Genomic DNA, 14,136 nt, shown 5'->3' on the forward strand with positions numbered 1-14,136 from the left:
TTATCAGAAAGCACAAGGTAGCTGAGTGAGCAGGGAAGGCAACAATGGGATTTAAGTTATAATTCAAAGGTTTTGTGGCATCAGGCACAATGCTACTTTCCCTATGGTTCAAGAACCCTCTTTCCTTGTAGAATTGAAAATGTATTTTTTTTTCTCATTATAAAAGATAGTATATTAAAATTTGAGACTTGGAATAAATAAAATCATAGAGAATAAAATAAAATTACTCATTTTTTTTCTGTCTGCCTTTATTAATTGGTTATTTCCTCAAATAACCACTTTCTGTTTTTTTCTCAGATTTATTGAGGTATAATTGACCCATGTAGATTGAAAGTATAAAACCTGATGGTTTGATATACATATACACTGTGAAATGATTACCACAATCAAGCTAATTAACATATCTATCACCTCACATAGTTTTATCTCTTTGCCTGTGTGGTGAGAACACTTAAGAGCTAGTTTCTTAGCACATTTCAAGTATACAAGTATAGTCACCATATTTTATTTATGTATTTTTCTTTATTTTTTTCTTTATTGATTAAGGTTTTACATATGTGTAACTAGTCAACAGAGCCAAATATTAATAGCACAATGTTTGAAATTTCTTTTGAGAGTCAAAGTTTTTAAACTTAAACTTCTTCTAATGACACTTCTTCAAAATAGATTCACCCAGGCTCTGTTTTTTTGTGAAAGAGCCATACTCAAGGGGTCAAAGAGCCGCATGTGGCTCGAGAGTCGCAGTTTGACGGTCGAGGCACTAGTATGTCCTTCCACAGGAAGTGTAGACATTTCAGATACAAATAAAAATGGGTTTATCTAGGAAAAATCTCATTCATATTTTTAGGAGACGTATGCAAATATTCGTAGATAAATATTACGTGGTGGAAAAAAAACAGGTGAATTTCAGCTCAACAACATGTAATGTGCATCATGATCAGCATCTTATTTCCTGGGTATATAAAGTATATATTTTATTTGTTGGAAACTGAAAATCTACTATGTCTGATACAGTGCTGGACACACAGCATTGACTTGATAAATGTGTGCTGATAAATGCTGGCTTCAACGCACACACATATATATTTTTATTGTGCAGACAAGGCCAATGTTTTAACTTGGGTAACTGAATCACAGAGAAATAAACAAGTGAAACATTTGCTTTTAGTGTAACTATAACTCCAAGAGTTATAGCCTTCAATTCCTACCAGTCCTGCTATGTGTGTTAAGCAGGATCTGTGTCAGTAAAGCTTCTCAGCTTTCACTGTGCATAAACATCACCTGGGGATTCTTTTAAGATACTGATCCGGTAGTTCTGGGGATTTCTGAATGTCTAACAAGCTGCCAGGCAATGTTGGTGCTGTTGGTCCCAGGACCCCCATTGGCCTCAGCACTGTTTTTCATATGTGGTTGTACACTGAATCACCAGGGAAGCCATTGCAGCTAATGATGCCGAATCTCACTCCCAAGATATCTGGATTGCACTCGTGTACTATGAAAACTGGGTACTGAGGTTCCCTAATGTCCCCTAGGTGGTTGTAACATACAGATTGTGCGTGGAACACTGTGTTCTAGATTGTTTATTCCCTTTAGCTCTGCTAAGTTCTACCCCAACCAAGTCCAGGATGTAATGCCTGATGAAGTGCTGTCATCCAGGAACTTGTAGAATTGGGGCTGTGCAACTCTGGTGATTGCCTAACACAGGGGTCTTCAAACTACGGCCCGCGGGCCACATGCGGCCCGCAGAGGAGTCTGATCCGGCCCGCCAGGTTTTTTGGGCAGTGAGCGCAGCGGAGGTGTTACAGTAGGAATTAGTAGTTCATATAGTCCGGCCCTCCAGCTCTCTGAGGGACTGTGATCTGGCCCCCACTTTAAAAAGTTTGAGGACCCCTGGGAGGGCAAAGTCGATCCGGACTGTGGCTATTTTCTGACATTTGAGAAATAGAAGCACCAGTCTTTACAGAGACTGAAAAACGAAGCCAAACTCAATAAGAATGGAGAGGAACTTGGTGCTCTGGGTTTTGGTTCCTGACTTTTGAGATCCAACTGCGCTTCCTGCCATTAGCCTCCATGAACTATCTCTGTATCTTTGAAAGAGACTCCCCTTTGTGGGTTAGTTAGCTGCTATCACAAGATACTTAACTCAAATAATAACTGATCATTTTAAGCAACAGATTTTGAAAGTCCCAATCATTAGCAAATTATAAATGAGCATATATGCTCACATATTCTTCATAGATGCATACTGACAAAATAGCATCTTTGCTGAAAAAGTAGGGGAGTGAATGTATGTAGGAAAAAAGATGCTAAGAAGTGGGGCAGCCACATCTTTCTCAATGACACCTGACCATTTTTATCTTACCACTGCAGTGGATTCTCACCAAAGACAGACTGCAAGTGCAGGTAAAAGTTATATGAAGAACAAAGGAGAGATTTATAAAACCCATACGTTAGCTTCATTCGGTTCTCTTTGTTCTCATGGTAGAGGGGAAAATTATATGAGCAGATTTCCCTAAAGAAGTATGTTCATGCCAAAGTAGCTGGGGATACCTGAACTTACTCATGATATTTGTTGCTATGAACTAATTAAATAATTACACACTTATTATATTCTTAGCACTATGGTATATAATTTGCAGAAGCAAAAATATTATATATACATGGTTCCTACCTTTGAAGAACTTCCAATACAGTTTTCCTTTATTCATGCATCATTTTACAGGTGCTGATATAATGGACAGTATTAATTATAGCTCTGCTACTTTCTGTTGTGCAGCCCTGGGCATCCATTTCTCTTATATACAAAACAGGGATAATAAAGATCTCACTTCCATAGATGTTGATGGGATTAAATGATTAAATGATTTTAAATCAAGGGTTGAGAAAAGTACGTTAGCTATAGTGGTATATTTTAGCCATTTACTAAAATGGCTCTCACTGCTATTTTATCCCCTATTCTATATTTCTTCCCCCCAACTACAGTGCTGAGTCTTTAAAGATAGGTTGTTACTCCTTTTAATCATTCACATCTTATCACTGGGCCTCATATTGATCTCAAGATCCAGAAGTAGCATAATTAATGTTAGCTATTTGGAGGATCTTTCATTATTGTTATTAGGCCTTACCCAGAAAGAAGTAACATATATATCAAATGTATTTCTTTCACTGAAACATTATTCTTATAAAAAATATTTATGAAAAATAAAACATTTAGGGGGGAAATTCTTATAGAAGTATTTTCAAAAATAATTTTTTCTTGCTGATAAATAGTTCCATGAAGTGATGGATCAAAGTGAACTCTGAACAATACCTGATCCAAAGACTGTTGTTTCAGTTTCATATTTATAAATCCCAAATCTCATAAAGAAAACTGATGTGAAATTAAAGGTAATGAAAATGCTGCCAGGAGAGTTGGCTAAAATAGTTTAAATGCATTCTTACTTTATCATAAAAAATAGTTTATCAAAAGTATCATATTAAAATGAATAAAATCCAATAAGCTGACCTATCCAGGAACATCTCATTTTGAATTACATTCTAAAATTCCATGCTTTGCTCTTTAAACCTTATATTTATTTATACAACTACATAAACAAGCCATGTTCTCATCATTTTAGCTATAGGCTACATTGTCTAGACAGACAGAGGTCCTCAAACTTTTTAAAGTGGGGGCCAGATCACGGTCCCTCAGAGAGCTGGAGGGCCGGACTATATGAACTACTAATTCCTACTGTAACACCTCAGCTGCGCTCACTGCCCAAAAAACCTGGCGGGCCGGATCAGACTCCTCTGCGGGCCGCATGTGGCCCGCGGGCCGTAGTTTGAAGACCCCTGCGAGGTTATAATTTGTATTTTGTCACTCTTTCTAATGCTGTGGTACTTGGTGGTTAAGGCATAGAATTTTTTTTTTAATCTTCAAAATTGTGCAAACTTGTTTTTTCTTCTTCGGCAGAATGATCTTATTGTAATTTTAAAAAAATTTCCTTTGCATTCATGAAAGCAATGCCATAATAATAATACAAGGTAAACCATGAATATTTAAACTATTAAGTGATTCTAATCCTTTTGAATATAAGACTTTCCATTATCTTATCATGTATTTGCTTATATGATATTTGGTTATAAAGACTAATTCAAAACAAGCATAGAATAAGTTGATTGATACTGCTCAAATGTGTATATATTCAGCAAACATTTATTAAGTACCAACTACCTTTCTCAGATATTGGGAATACCAACATACAAAGAGCATAGTCCCAATCATCTTTATAGATTACTACATGTATGAAAATAAAAGGTTACCATGAGTACAACGAGGATATGAAGCTTAGCATGTTTATTTCCCCTTGGGATATGAGACATGATGTCAAAAAGTAGATAACCTTTGACCTGAGTCAAGAAAGTTCATCTACATTTAACTATTATATGAATACCTACTCTAGAATTTGTTTATAGGTCCTAGGGATATAAAAACATATATGGTCAAAGTTTGTGATCTGGTAAAGGGAACCAACATTCCTAAGCAAACAATAGTGTTAAAACAATATGCACAGGCTATCATGAGTATATGGTAAGGAGTGAGAGGGAAGGGAGGGAATTAGTACAGGCTGGAAACTCAGGGCAGTTTCTTGGGTGAATAGTCACTGAAGCTGATTTTTTTAAAGCATGCATGGGAGGCAGAGGATAAGGACACTCCAAGTAGAGGAAATACAATGAGCAAATGCAGAGATGACATGTAGTGTCTGCAGAACTGTACATTTATTTTTCTGCACCATTGGAAGAGAAAGGAAGGTGACCTTGTTGATAAATACATTTGAGAAAGTCGACAGGGTTCAGATCGTGCAAGATCGTGCAAGGTCCAGATCCAGGCAGTCATGCTGTGTTCTATGGAAGATCAGACTTGCCTTGTTTGTCAGTCTGGCTGCCTTAGAGGATGAATTAGAAGTAATCCACTTGGCCTCCAGCAAAATAAATAGCTTATATTAGGTAAATTATCTCTTCCATGGGACAGTTATCTTTTTCATTATTTCTCTCTGGAGAACAATTTGCTTTTACTGGGTATGCAACTGTAATCAATCAGCTATTCTAACAATAATCAATCAGCAACTGCTCATTGAGCCCCTGGTAATGAAAAGCATTTCACATGTCATATGTGTATAAAGAAGCCGGATGTTAGCCACATGGTTGTTCCTAATCATTGTGAGTTTTGACCTCTCTTAAATTTGTGATTTCATCACTGATCTCTTTCCCTATAGCTCATGCTTCTGCAGTCTCACCAGCCTTCCTCTGTGCTATCCATTTCTATCATGCCTCAAGGTCCTTGTTCATTCCCTCTGTCTGGAGACCTCCTCTCCAAAGTTTTTTTAAGTCACTGTCTTTTCATGTAGGGTCTAGCTCTTCAGACTGGTTTCCTGACTATGCCATAGAAACTCCCTTCGCTACTCCCTTACTTTATTACCCCCTTTTCTTTCGTTTATACTTGTGTCATTCTCTGAAATTGTCTAATTCCATGATGATCTTATTTTATTATTACCTAGTACCCTCATCTTCCTCTGCCCTATTCCAGGTTTTAGACTCATTAAAGCAGGGGCCACTTCTGACTCACTCACTGTGGTATCCTCAGCCCTTTAAGAAGTTTTGCATATGGAAAGCATTCATTAAGCATGTGCTGAATGAATGAAAATGAGAGAATTCTCATGAGAATACAACAAAATCAATGGATCAACCTTACCTTATATTTTATGTATTTATGAGAAACAGTGGGAATTGTGAATTCCGGGAAGTATTAAGAAATACTGAAATATTAAAAATAACTGGAATATTGAACAAAAGATACACAGAGAATACTAATTAAGTGAATTATAAAAAAATGAAGACTGTTTCAAAGACTGCTATAATTTTATGTTTTAAAACATATTTCACTTACCGTACAAAATTGTTTAAGAGTAATAAAAAATCCACCATTATTTCAAAATGCAAAACAAAATGATGTATGATAAAAAGTGCACACATACTGCCGAAGCCGGTTTGGCTCAGTCGGTCTGCGGACTGAAAGGTCCCAGGTTCGATTCCGGTCAAGGGCATGTACATTGGCTGCAGGCACATCCCCGGTAGGGAATGTGCAGGAGGCGGCTAGTCGATGTTTCTCTCTCATTGACATTTCTGGCTCTCTATCTCTCTCCCTTCCTCTCTGTAAAAGAATCAATAAAATATATATATTTTTTAAAAATGCACACATACTAAACCATCACTGAGTTATGAGGGCATTTTATTCTGTTAGAGTGAGAAATAAAGAAAAGGGTTTACCCTTTACTAATTATTCCTGAAAATAATTAAATGTATGGTCATTCTTTTTAACAAACTTATATACTGAGCAAACACAATTCAATCTTTTAAATAACATGCAATGAAACAATGTTTTGGGTTATCTTGCAAGCCCTATAGAATTAGCACCAGACCATTTCAAATAGTTGTTTGTTTTAAAACTTTAAAATTCAGCCATATTTTATTTCAGTTTATTTCTTATTTATCAGCTATGATTTTTGGATCAACTTATGCTGCTTAATGTATTAAGTAATTCAACTCTTTGATGTAGTGACAGTTTGTGCTTCTCAACAATGGAAGGGGAACTCGATTGACCTTCTGCTTTATCCTTCCTTTGGTGCAGATTCAAACTGCATTAATTAGGGTGTTCATTCTTCAAACCTATGGAGTCTCCTACTTATCTTCAATTCCATACCTTACAAAAATGTCTTAAATGTCTTCATTTACATCTCATTTGTGTGGTTTTTCTTCCTGAACATGTCCCAGTCAGATTGAGGTTTACAGGTTTAAAAACTGAATAAGGTAGAGAGGTAGAACAGATTATATTTGTAAATTTGAGAATAAGCTTTTACCTCCTATTCAATCCAATCATTTAACTGCTTAATTAATAAGTTTGTCCTTGATTTGGGCTGCTACTAATAATTACCATTAACATTAAGTTGGTCCGAAGGTTGTGGGTTATTGTTAAGCTGATTAATAATTACCATTAACATTAGGTAATAATTATGTGGCATTGATAGGGTTAAGAGTTTTCTAAGCACTGTTAAGTTCAATTCTTCAAACAAATGCACCAGTTTATAAAAGTTGTTGCCATTCCCATTTTATGGATGTGTGAATTAAAATTTAGCATGGCTAATTGAATTGTCCAAGGATAAGCAGCCAGCAAGTAGTGGACTGAAGACAGAGGATGGTTTAAGAAATTTGCATTAGCCTCAAATGGTAATCATCAGGACATGAAGGCAATGGAATTTGCAGATGTGTCAAAGTCAACAGCCCCACACTTTGTGAAAGGGATTCTAGTTGTTAAGATATTCATATACTCATCTTTGGTCAAAATTTTTAATTATTACTTGTATGAATTAATAATTGTAATTTGGATAAACATAAAACAGAGAATAAAAGTTAATTTACAAATAGAATACTCTTTTCTTTGTTTGGATAACCATAACTTTACACTGCTTATAGGCCTTATTCTTAGCATGTCCCTGAAACAGTGCTTTTTATAGTTGACTATAACTTTCTTGCTGTAGCTCATGTCCATCATTAACACTTTTCTCTTTAGTGCTGTAATAGCATTTGATAGAAACTGTAAGACATTGAATATCATCCCTTTGGTCTGTTTTCTGCCTTGATGTGAATCATTGACTTTTTTGTTTCGAGATTTTTCAGTTTGATTTTTCCGGTGATCTTTACTATCCTTCCCTTCCTAGGTAGAAAGGAAGGGAAGGAGAGAAGGAGGGAGGACAGAAGGAAGAGAGAGGAAGGCAGGAAATACTGTATCTGGGTCTCTTTTCATATCATTTTCCCGCCTCTGTGTTTTTTCTCTTCTTTGTTTATCTAAATCTTTCACAATTTAGCTGAAGTCCCACTTCCAAAAATAAATCTTTTATATTACTCCAAGCTCTACAGTTTTCTTCTCTCTCTAAACTTCTGATGCAACACCACATGTTTTAGAGAAAAAAATTGTTTTCTGATTTGTTCACATATATTAATGACATTTTCCCAAGTGAGATGTAAGTATCAGCATTAGTTACTCATTGTCTCTCCTCCATCCTTACCTCCTTGCTTGGAGTCAGTCCTATAATTCTACATAATTTCATAAAGAGCTAAATTTCATTTAGTATATCTTGATTTAAAAAAATGTATTGTTAAAATTCATATAATTCTCTGAGCATTATATATAGACAGATATATATATATATATATATATATATATATATATATATATATATTACAGATATGGACATAGCTATAGCTTTAGATATAGATAGATAAATATAGATATAGATGTGTATAGATAGATATAGATAGATAGATATAGTTATAAAACTTTGGGCAAATGTTTGTATGGTAGACTTAAAAGAAAATTTTCTGGACTTGTCTTTATATTATTACTCAATGTTTAAGAAGGAAGAAAAATATAAGAAAATACGTTTAACAAGATAGAAATGTGACATTTATGAGGTCCAGGTCATAAAGTATCACAAAAATCAAATGAGTGTCAAGACACAAAAGCAAAAGCCAGTTATTTTATGAGCAAAATTAGTTCATTTGTGAATAGGAGAGAATTGAAATTTGGGATATGCAAGCTATGTTGAGACATAAGCAAGTCCTAAAACACAAGGAAGGTAAGCTTTTATTAAGTTTTAGGAGGAAATTCGGAGGGTTGTTTTGAACAAAAGTTTACTGGAGAAGAAGAGTTTTAGGTTGTGATGTTTTCTCATTGGCTGTTATTGTGATGTTTTCTCATTGGCTGTTATTGGTGGTTAATGCATTACTTCTGGCACAGAGAGGGATTTTCCTTCTTTTTATTCAAAGCAGGAGATAAAATTCCTATGGGAGGGAAATATCTTCCCTTGTCAAAATAATTGGTATGTAAGATGCAAGAAGTATGTGAGAGGTCCCTCTTCAGGGCTTCCTGGCCTAATTTTAAATGATATTTCCATTTTAAATAATTTATTTTCACAGGAAGGAATGAATGGATTGGATGAAAGTAATGTTAGTGACAGGCCCATGTTTCAGCATTAACAATATAGAATGATCATTTCACAATGATAAGTTATAAAATGATACATTGTGATAGGATGAAGGAACTTGAAATAATATCAGAAATTACCTATTTCCACCATTCATATTCTAGATATGATTACTGTGGAGTATAGGGTTATATGAGTGTCAGGATAGATCATATGAGTTCTTAAGTGACCTGACCTAATTTTTTTTTTATATTTGACATTATTGTTTTCATAATTCCTTATATCTGTATTTTATGTTTGAGTTTCATGTACATGGAAGTCTCTAAACATTTAATTTTGAAATGTCACTAACTTTGAAATTTGTCTGCCTTTATGTCAAACTATACATGTCAGTACAACAGAATACGCTATTCAAGCATCTTCGCTTTGTAAGTAAAGCCTATTCATCACCACCCCCAATTTTTTTAAAATAAGTTATGATTTTTAGAATCACCAGATTTTCCTGTCTAAATATACAAGCTTGCCTTATTTTGCATGCCAGTTCTCACTAAAGACAGGTGCTAATTTTAAAAAGAGTTGCACTAATTGAAATCTGTCAATGATGTCTACACACCTGCACTTCCGTGCTTTTTCATGAGGCTTGTCAAAAAGTTTTTGCCTTTATTTTCAGTTTTCTGGGCTTTCTTTCTACAGAGAGAAAAGAATACATTAATCATATTCCGTGTTTCCTTATTTATTTGGAATATAAGGTTTATGCTCTGTATGTCTTAAAATAAATATAAATTGCTATCAAGTTTAGCCTTTAAGACTTCTGTATACAAGCAGCTAAGAGTGAAGGAAATCTTCACCCTCTATTACTGGGTTTGATAAGGGAATTAGGGGCAAGTGACATCAGCCTGGAGAGGTAGTTGAAGACGTGGTGAAGATGTCATTAAAAGACAAAAACAAAAGTGTAGTGAAGACTTGGAGGTGTAGGTTACAGTGGGGTCAATGAGGGGAAATGGGGACATCTATAATACTTTCAACAATAAAGATAAATTAAACAAATATGGAAGAGAAAGCCCTGGCCTGTGTGGCTCAGTTGCTTGGAACTTTAGTCCATGCACCAAAAGGTCATGAGTTCAATTCCCAGTCAGGGCAAATACCCAGGTTACAGGTTCAATCCCCAGCAAAGGTGCTTACTGGAGACAACTATGTGATGCTTCTCTCTGTGTGTCCCTCTCCCTTTCTTTCTCTCTAAAGTTTAATGAAAAACATATCCTCAAGTGAGGATTTAAAAAAAAAAAGAAAAGAAAAAGAAAAAGAGAGGATCAATGATCTTGGGAGTATGCCCAGATGTGGAAAATTATAGTAATTTAAGTGTTATTAGGAAGATAGCTTCATAGGGAAGGGAAGAGATGAGGACAGAGGATAGTGAAGAAAGACAAAGAAAAGGATCTTAAAATACAGTACATTTCTCCCTTTAGCAATGCTATTTCCATTATGAAAATATTATATGTTCAGATTCTGGTCCACATTTGTAAAATAATAAAGCAAGACCTATATGGAACAAGTGGGGGGCAGGCAGGCATAAGCCTCCAACACAGGAGGACACAAGTAGGTAGTAGGTGTGTCAGGTTTTATTATAACATTTATTAAAGAATATTTGAAAGTACAGCATAAAAAAGTAAGCCGTTTTATTTATTTAAAATATATATATATATATATATTATTGATTTTTTTTAGAGAGGAAGGGAGAGGGATAGAGAGTTAGAAACATTGATCAGCTGCCTCCTGCACACCTCCTACTGGGCATGGGTCCACAATCAAGGTATGTGCCCTTGACTGGAATAGAACCTGGGACCTTCCATCCCGCAGGCCAATGCTCTATCTACTGAGCCAAACCGGTTAGGGCAAAGTAAGCAATTTTAAACATTCAGGTCTATAGATGCAAAAGCTGGGAATTTTGAGTTGAGTTACAAAGGTAATTGCTTCACTTCCTGTTGGATGAGCATTAATTCTCATCTTTTCTGTCTCATAATTGATCTAGCAATCACCTCACAGATAGGAATTTTAAAAATGTCATAACTAACCATCCATATTTTACAAACAATATCTCAGAACTCCTTTCTGTCCCCCCTTTTTTTTTGCCAGACTTAGGTAATATCTATATATGCAAAATGAAATCTAAACCAGCTATTAATAAGTAGAACAAAAAATAAGTTTTGTCCCAATTATTAATTCAACAGACACATATTAAAAGCTTACTCTATGGCAGGGACAGCAGGTAGAGAAATGATAAAAACAGTATCCCTACCTTCAGAGGCTCTGGTGGATGAGATGATACAGTAATTTTGTACAGTGATGTCTTTCTAGTTCTCTGAGAAAGGACTGCATTTTAATGCTATTTTGGTGACAGAGGATGGTATTTGAGATTTTTTTCCACTGATATCTGGATGTTGAAGGAATTTAGGAAGAAAAATGATCTAAAGAAAAGGCCCTAAAGTCAAAAAATTCATGATCTATAGAGGGGTGATGAATGAACCAGGATGACTGCCTGGGGTTTTGCAATAAACTCAAAGGTATGGACAGTGGAAAGAGGGTAGAGTGGACAGAGAGCATAGAAAACTTTAAAGAGTGTCTTGTGCAAGAAAATGCACTTAATTAGAAAAGGGCACTCATCAAAGGCATTGATAAATAGATATGTATACATATAGATTATAGATACATAAGTACATAAATAATCTACTTGAGCCAAAATCGCTTTGGCTTAGTGGATAGAGCTTTGGACTTCAGACTGAAAGGTCCCAGGTTCGATTCTGGTCAAGGGCATGTACTTTGGTTGCGGGCACATCCCCAGAAGGGGGTGTGCAAGATGCAGCTGATCGATGTTTCTCTCTCATCGATATTTCTAGCTTTCTACCCCTCTCTGTAAAAACTCAATAAAACATATTTAAAAATAATAATCTACTTGAGTGCATGGTGAGTATACATGTATTTATTCTCATATGTTTTTAAAGAAAAATCACATCATTACTTTCTGGATTGCTTAAACAGCTTCCTAACTAGTATTTTTGTTTCCAAGAACTTCTCCCACTAATCACTATAGCTTTTCTAAAATATCTATCTTAGCTAAATATCTATTTAGCTTTTCTAAAATATCTGTCTATCTATCTATCTATCTATCTATCTATCTATCTATCATCTATCTTTCTTTTGGAAATAGAAGTTACAGAAGTTGGTGACCAGTTGAAAATGAATACAGTAGGAAAACAGTTGCTGAGAATGACTTCAATGTTTGTAACTTAGTAATATGATGAATGATGCCATTATTAATCAAGATAGAGAGACAGAGAGACTGGAAACATGAGGGGAAATACTGAGTTTGGTAAAACATGACTATTAGCCAAGAGATGATATCCATTAGACCATAAAATATAGGTGTAAAACTCAAGAGAAAAGTGAGAATTTAAGTCTCATGTAGATATGTGAATCAAAAGGAGTATTCTAAATGGATTACATAATTGCCCAAAACCTCAAGCATAATTTCCAATGACATGATTTTATGACTTAGAGCACAATATTATAAATCCCTTATAGATAAATATAAAAACATATTTTAAATGTTGTGGGGGAGCACCGGACTTATTTGGAAAAGTCAAGGCAGGGCCTGCCACCTTTGGCAAGTTGCCCTACAGAGGACCCCGATCTTCCGGAGAATCCTCCTTACAGACTTTCCAGCCAAGTCCCGTGCTTCCCCACAAAATATTTTTATGTTGACCTGAATAAATATATGTATAAGGGGTGAGAGTAGAATGATATATTAATGGCAATTATATAATCATTGTTTTCAAAAATAGCATCCTAGAGTTAAAGGTGAAGTAAATAAGTCACTTTTGACTATATATTGATGAAAAAAAAGAGAATTTCATGAAGTTGACTTGGCCTTTGATTATACATCTAGAATATTTAAAAGTATTTTTATTGACTTAAGAGAGGAAGGGAGAAGGAGAGAGAAATAGAAACATCAATGATGAGAGAGATTGACTGATCAGCTGCCTTCTGAACACCCCCACTGGGGATCAAGCCCACATCGGGGCATGTTCCCTGATCAGGAATGGAACTGTGGCCTCCTGAGTCATAGGTCAATGCTCAACTACTGTGCTACACCAGCCAGGCTATCAAGAAACATTTATTATTTAGTGCACATTAGTCTTAAGGAATTTAATTCAGTTTCATGTGGGGTTTTCATGAGAGAAAAGAGAGTAGAAATTACTACATCTCTCAAGTATATTCTTAATAGAGAGAAAACTATAAATACAACTGTTACTGCCGAAACCGGTTTGGCTCAGTGGTAGAGCGTTGGTCTGCGGACTGAAGGGTCCCAGGTTCGATTCAGGTCAGGGGCATGTACTTGGGTGTGGGCACATCCCTGGTAGGGGGTGTGCAAGAGGCAGCTGGTCGATGTTTCTCTCTCATCAACGTTTTTTGCTCTCTATCTCTCTCCCTTCCTCTCTGTAAAAAAATCAATAAAAAATATATTTTTTAAAATACAACTGTTACTTACAATAACAGGTAAAAGTAAAAGGAATGTCCTAAGATATATGAAATTTAATTGGGAAAAAAATTACTGAAAAAGAGCACAGTAACCTCACTTCTTAACCCCAGGTTTATGTTTGCATAGTAGCACTTTGATACCTCAGTATCCTGATAATTGAAAACTGCCCAAGTGCTTAATGCAACATTTTGTAGTAAAATATCAATAATAATTTTTAAACATGAATGCCATTTGGCATTCCATATAAAAACTAATCAGCCTTTGTTTGTTTAATTTTTCTTAAGTAACATTTTTGCAAATTGTCAGTGTCACTTTAGACAATGTATCCTTTCTATTTTTAAAAATATATTTTTGATTTTTTTTTTTTTACAGAGAGAAAGGGAGTGGGATAGAGAGTTAGAAACATCGATGAGAGAGAAGCATCCATCAGCTGCCTCCTGCACACTCCCTACTGGGTGTGTGCCCGCAACCAAGGTACATGCCCTTGACTGGAATCAAACCTGGGATTCTTGAGTCCGCAGGCCAATGCTCTATCCACTGAGCCAAACCGGTTAGGGGGATGGCTCCTTTCTTGAATAC

At 35.5% G+C, this 14,136-nt stretch overlaps 1 protein-coding gene across 2 annotated transcripts in view; it reads left to right on the plus strand.

The window, feature by feature from the left end:
• The window catches only part of NALF1 (NALCN channel auxiliary factor 1), a 571,940-nt gene that overhangs the window by 198,032 nt on the left and 359,772 nt on the right, over positions 1–14,136 (plus strand). The window lies entirely within an intron of this gene.

Source organism: Pipistrellus hanaki (assembly GCF_964339955.1).
Source record: "Pipistrellus hanaki genome assembly, chromosome: 3".
In the NCBI taxonomy this organism is placed as follows: domain Eukaryota; kingdom Metazoa; phylum Chordata; class Mammalia; order Chiroptera; family Vespertilionidae; genus Pipistrellus; species Pipistrellus hanaki.